This window comes from Miscanthus floridulus, chromosome 3, assembly GCF_019320115.1.
Source record: "Miscanthus floridulus cultivar M001 chromosome 3, ASM1932011v1, whole genome shotgun sequence".
Lineage (NCBI taxonomy): Eukaryota > Viridiplantae > Streptophyta > Magnoliopsida > Poales > Poaceae > Miscanthus > Miscanthus floridulus.
This window is the reverse complement of record NC_089582.1, coordinates 142,892,023-142,898,022: the sequence shown is the minus strand read 5'-3', so window position 1 is coordinate 142,898,022 and position 6,000 is coordinate 142,892,023.

Below are 6,000 nucleotides of genomic sequence, written 5' to 3'. Positions count from 1 at the left end.
TACCACGTTGTAGTTTGCGGGATCTTGCTGGTGGTTATGGCAGTCGGCAACTTTGTCGGCACTGTGGAGACACTGGTATTAAAACTGAGGTTCAAAGCAAAGATGAAGAGAGCAAAGAACCGGCATCATCAAAATTAACAAAGGCGTCATCGTGTTCCTTGAAACAAGGATGCTGACACCATCTCTTTTGTGGATCCTTTAACATTTTTGTTTGCTTGTAATTCTCTGTTTTGGTGATTGGTCCTACATAACACGTTGAACACACATTGAAGTTGATATTGACCAACATAACACGACGGATGAAACAAAATTTGCTCTTTCTCAGATGAAAATTGTGAGTTTGCGATGTATCCTTCTGTCTATCTAAAATCTTTGGGTTCTGAAATAGACAGTTGTAGTGGTGAAAAAAGGGGGAAAAAAGACAATTGTAGCTAAAGTTGTGAATATACAGGGGGGTGCTCCATACAAGCTAAGTGGACAAGAGGCTTGTAAGGTTTGATGTTGTCATGTACGTACTTGTTATTATACAGAGATTGGTGTGAATGATTATTATCATTTCAGTCTTCTGCTGCAACTACACTGGTGCAGACTGCAGAGTACTGGCGTACTGCCCAAACATGTGCTTAATGCCTTAATCACGACTGGTCTCAAGATATTAACCCTCGCCATCTCAATGTATTCTCTCACTGTAGCCCTAAGCTCAACGAGTCGCTCTCTCTATACAGGGGCGGATCCAGGGCCCGGGCTGCAGCCCGGGACGAGTCCACGTAGCCCCTGTAACATATGTGGTGTTTAGCCTAAAAAACTATAATCTTAATTAGATAAAATGAGGCCTAGGAAGCAAGATCAGACTGTTTTGAATGTGAATCAGTAGCTCAGCCCGGGGCGCAGCCCGTTCTGGATCCGCCCCTGTCTCTATACCTATATGTTCATGGCCGAAAATTCTTGGCATCACTGTTGATGTCATCAAATGAAAACAACCAAATAGAAGAAGTGTTTTACAGTGGCCTGAGGTGTAAGCCTAAGATCATGAACAGATCACCGGATAGTTTTTTTTTGAGGGGTGGGGTGGGGGGAGGCTTGACACACTATGGTGCAATATTCCAACAGACATGCACAACATTATAATGAATTCAGTTGAGATTAAAAAAATGCAACTATGAATCTAGACTCCAGCAGACGTGAATAACACTAATGAATTCGGTGATGATTTAAGAAAAAAAGGCAACATTGAATCTAAAATAGGATGTGCAAGGTAATAAAATTTAAATTAGAGGAAAGCCAAGGAACTACCCATGCAATTTGGAGAAGACTTGGGCAGTGGTGTTATTAAGCGTTGGAGTTCACAAAAGGAACCCGAATGCTACCTTGATTTTGCATCTGCTCAATGCTCATATTCCACATCCATGGGAATAGTTACGTCATTATGTGAGGAAGAGATCGAGGAGAAACACGACTGTTACTTTAACGATATTGATTGGGTGAGGACGTCCGGCCGATCCGCGCGTGTCCGGACGCATCCTCGCTGGGCCTGCGGCCTCCTTGCTGGGCCTGCGGACGGGCGGCCTTCGCACTCAGGGAACAATTTTCCCCACTCCTCACTCACTCTGAATCGGCACCTCACCAGACCGCGGTCGCGGCCGCATCCACCTCGTCGTCCGCGGACTCCACCGCGCGGCGCGGCGCCTCCACTGCGCCATCCACTCACCGCGGCGGCCTTCACCGCGCCGCCCGCCTGGTCCACACCGCACACCTGGCCCGCTCGCCGTACGTCCCCCACCGTGGCGTCTACTTGCAGTGGCTGGTCCACCGTGCCGCTCCACTCCGCCCCGACCGTCGCTGACCATCTCCACGGTGCCATCCTACCGTCGTGACGACCATCGCGCGGCCCGCCTTCACAGGGATTGCGACGGTTGCCTGTCACCCCAACCCTAGCGGTGCAGGTACCACGCCGGTTTCCTGCCTCCCACCCGCTCCTCCTCCACTGCGACCAAACGCCATTTCCGAGTGATGCATACGAGATCAGGCAGGGATGTGTCGCCCGTCAGGGGCAACTCGCCCAGCAGCAGCGACGAGGAGGCAGATGCTGGGCGGGGACATGGTCGCGGGCGTCTGGCAGCGAGGAAGGTCCCCAACAGTAGGGCACGAAGGGGTCTGGCAGCGAGCAAGGTCCCCAACAGCAAGGCAGGCCAAGCATCTTCGAGCAAAGGACGAACCAACGTCCCTATGAAGAAATCTCCAATGAAGAAGGTCCCGGACCAGCAAGGTATGGCGTCGAACATGTAGCTCCTGGGTACCTGAAGCATCTCATATGCATATTTTCAGAATTTATAAATGCAACACACAGGATGATAGTGTGTTCAATGTATGTTGGTGGTGCTTGCTAGGCAGTAGATGCATATGTCCAGTGACTGCAGATATTGAGGGAATATAATTGAAATCTTGAGATCAGACATGCCATTACTCTTTATTGAATCTCCAATGGATTTTCTATTTTTCATATATGGTCAAATGTATGTTGATTCCTGCTGGGGCTAGTGTTGGATAGCAACTTTGAACATGTATGCTGATTCCTGCTGGGTTAGTGTTGGATAAAAACTTTGAATATGTTTCATTATGCTGTCTTGCGTTGTTTCACCATGATATGTCCAGTGTTTTATGCCTTCTTCATATATATATTTTTTTACAACAATTAGCTATAGGGTGTCTATATATTGGCATGTTTCATTTTTTAAATGTGATGTGTTATCGGCGCATCTATGCTGTCCACCTGCGTGTTGGAACATGTAGCAACTTGTGTCTACTTTTTTATGCGTTATTATGAACCGTGTACCCCAATTTTCGGATTTGATGTCAGACTTGGGCTTGCTAGTGACAGATTCAATCCGTTTGGACATATGAGCACATCTAGCCCGTTGTTATTGTGATGTATAACCTACCTCCTTGGATGTGCATGAAAGATCCTTATATGATAACTTCAATGCTCATTCCTGGCCCTAAAGCACCTGGCAACGACATTGATGTATATTTACAGCCATTAATTGATGAGCTGATTTAGTTGTGGGGTGGGGTGGAGGCCTATGATGCTTCGATGAAGCATAAATTCACACTAAAAGTTGCATTGCTCTGGACAATTAATGATTTTCCTGCTTTAGGGAATTTATCAGGAATATCCACAAAGGGAAAATATGCATGTCCATACTGTCATACTGACACTTGCTACCAATGGCTAACTAATGGAAGAAAAGGTTGCTACATGGGACACAGGAGATTCCTACCAGCAAGACATAGTTGGAGGAACATTCCGTTAATGGCCAAAGGGAAAGGAGATGTGCTCCAAAACCATTATTAGGCGCTGAAGTTCTTTCACAATATGGAAAGTTTACTCAGGTACACATACAAAAAAAGATTTAAGTCTATGCAGCTTTCCTTTTCTAAATAAATATGATACAAGTTATGATATTTTGATGTAATTTCAAAGGTGTAACATTGCTATCATTATGCTGCCATTCAGGTTATATTTGGGAAATCTGACAAGAAAAGGAAACGCTCCAGCACAGTGTATGGTGTTTGGAAGAAAAAGAGTATATTTTTTTCGACTCCCTTATTGGAGTAAATTGACACTAAGACATAACCTAGATGTCATGCACATTGAAAAAAATGTTGGTGAAAGTTTGGCGGGTACCTTGCTTGGACAGGAGGGGAAGACAAAGGATAACATTAATTCTCGATTCGAGATGGAAATCAAGGGAATACAACCAAAACTTCATGCGACTCCCACAGATGATGTAAAATATTTATTTCACAATGCACCTTATACACTTTTTGGACCTAAAAGGAAGGCATTTTGTGAGTTCTTGACAAAAATCAAAGTCCCAGATGGTTATTCTGCAAAGGTATCTAATCATGTAGATGCAATAAATGTTAAAATATCAGGGATGAAGTGCCATGATTACCATGTGTTTCTGCATAGATACCTTCCACTATCTATTCGCGGCATGCTTCCAGCTGATATTTGTCTTCCAATAATTGAGCTATGCAACTTTTTTCGAGAAATTTGCTCAAAAGTGTTAGATGTGGAGATCCTTAAAAGGCCTGATTCTTCAATTGCTATTACTATTTGCAAATTAGAAAAGATATTTCCTCCATCCATGTTTGATGTAATGATGCATCTACCAATCCATTTAGCTCAACAAGCAATGGTAGGTGGTCCTGTGCAATATCGATGGATGTATCCCATCGAGAGATTCTTGTGCAGACTAAAGTCATTTGTAAAAAAACAAAGCTCGTCCAAAGGGAGCAATTGTTGAGGCTGTAGTGTTACAGGAATGTGTGACTCTTTGTTCTATGTACTTGCATGTAATTGAGACAAGAATCAACAGGGCAAGCCGTAATGATGACAATGATGATAACAATAGCAACACACAGCTCCAGATTTTTGCTAAAATTGGAAGACGACTTATTGGGAATAGATATTGTGAGATGGAGATGAATGAATTGAATAAAGCACAAGCGTACGTTCTAAAGAAGGGAGAATTATGTATTTGGCACTGAAACAAATCAGTTTTCCACATTTGGCATTAAAAAATTTGAACTTTCTTATTTGGCACCAAATTGAAATTTCCTTCCCTAGATAGCACTGCCGTCCATTTGGGCTAGTAACGGCGTCAAGTGGTTGGTAAAATGACATGAATGCCCTTCTTTGTAGCAGAAATACATGATGCCAAATAGGGAAATAATAGATGGACAGGTTGTCAAATAAGAAAATTATAAATATCACAAATATAATGTGAACTAAAACATGGGATTTTGATAATCGAAGTATGCAAATAAATAAATAATAAATTTCAAATTCTAAGGCAAGAGCAGGTCCCGCTGGGGTAGGCTTAGCACGGGAGGGATTTGCCCTGTCTAGTTAGCTTGGTTACAAATTGTTTGATGCAGTTTAGTGGCGTGGCGCACTACCATTGGTTGCTGTGACATGGATGGCCAGGTGCCTTTGGCCGTTCGTGACTGAGCCATAGAGACTGGGTTCAGAGAAACGGAAGCCGTGGGCGGCAGCAGCGTGGCGTCCATCTCGGTGCCACGACGGCTTCCAGTCGCGGCGCGAGGGCGGCTTCGGCGGCATTGGGTCAGCGGCCGAGGCGTTGTGCTTCGCTCTGGTGGCACTAACTGAGGTGCTCGTGCTCCACGCCGCAGCGGCCTCGATGGCAATCCGGTGGGTGGCGGCGGTGGCTTCGAGGACACCAGGTAGAGAGGCAGAGGGGCGGCGGCAGACGGCCTCAGTAGCCTGGTGCGGCGCTCCAGGCAAGCACGGCGTCCCTGGTGGTGCTCGGCTTCGGCACAGAGCGGCGTTCGGCTTCGGATGGTGTCCGTGACTTCCTGTGTCTATAGTCTAGAGAGCAGAGGAGGGGAAGGAGCAGAGCGGCAGCATCGCGGTGTAGGGCGGCGATGGTGCTCCTAGGCTTCGGGTCGAGTTGAGCAGGGAATCGGGCCGAGCACAGCATTCGACGACGACGTCGTCATCTTCGGTCTTCTCATCCATGCGCGGAATAGAGGGGAAAAGAGGAGCGGAGCAGAGAGCGCTGAACACACAGAGAGAGAGAGAGCGGAGCAAAGTGACGGCGGGGGCTTCGTCTCGGTGGCGATTGGCGCTGGCGGCGTGGCACCGGTGCGAGCCGGTGAGATGCTCGTCCATGCGGCCGTTGCGGCAAGTCAAGGAGCGGGCGGCTCTGGCAATGCTTAGCTCCAGCGCGGTGGCCGGCGGCAAGGTTAGGAAGCAGCTCCGACGGCATGGCTTCGGCGAGCGTGGCGTGGAGTGCTCAGCGGTTTCGAGCTTCGAGCTCCGGCATGGAGATGGCTGAGGTAGCAGTGCGAGGAGGCTCAGCGCTCCTGCGAGCCGTGGTAGCGGCGGTGCTCCAGCGCCCGAGCAGTAATGCTGCGACGGTGGTGTCATCCTGCGTGCACACGAGCTCCGTGCTAGCTTGGCTCCGCGGCAGC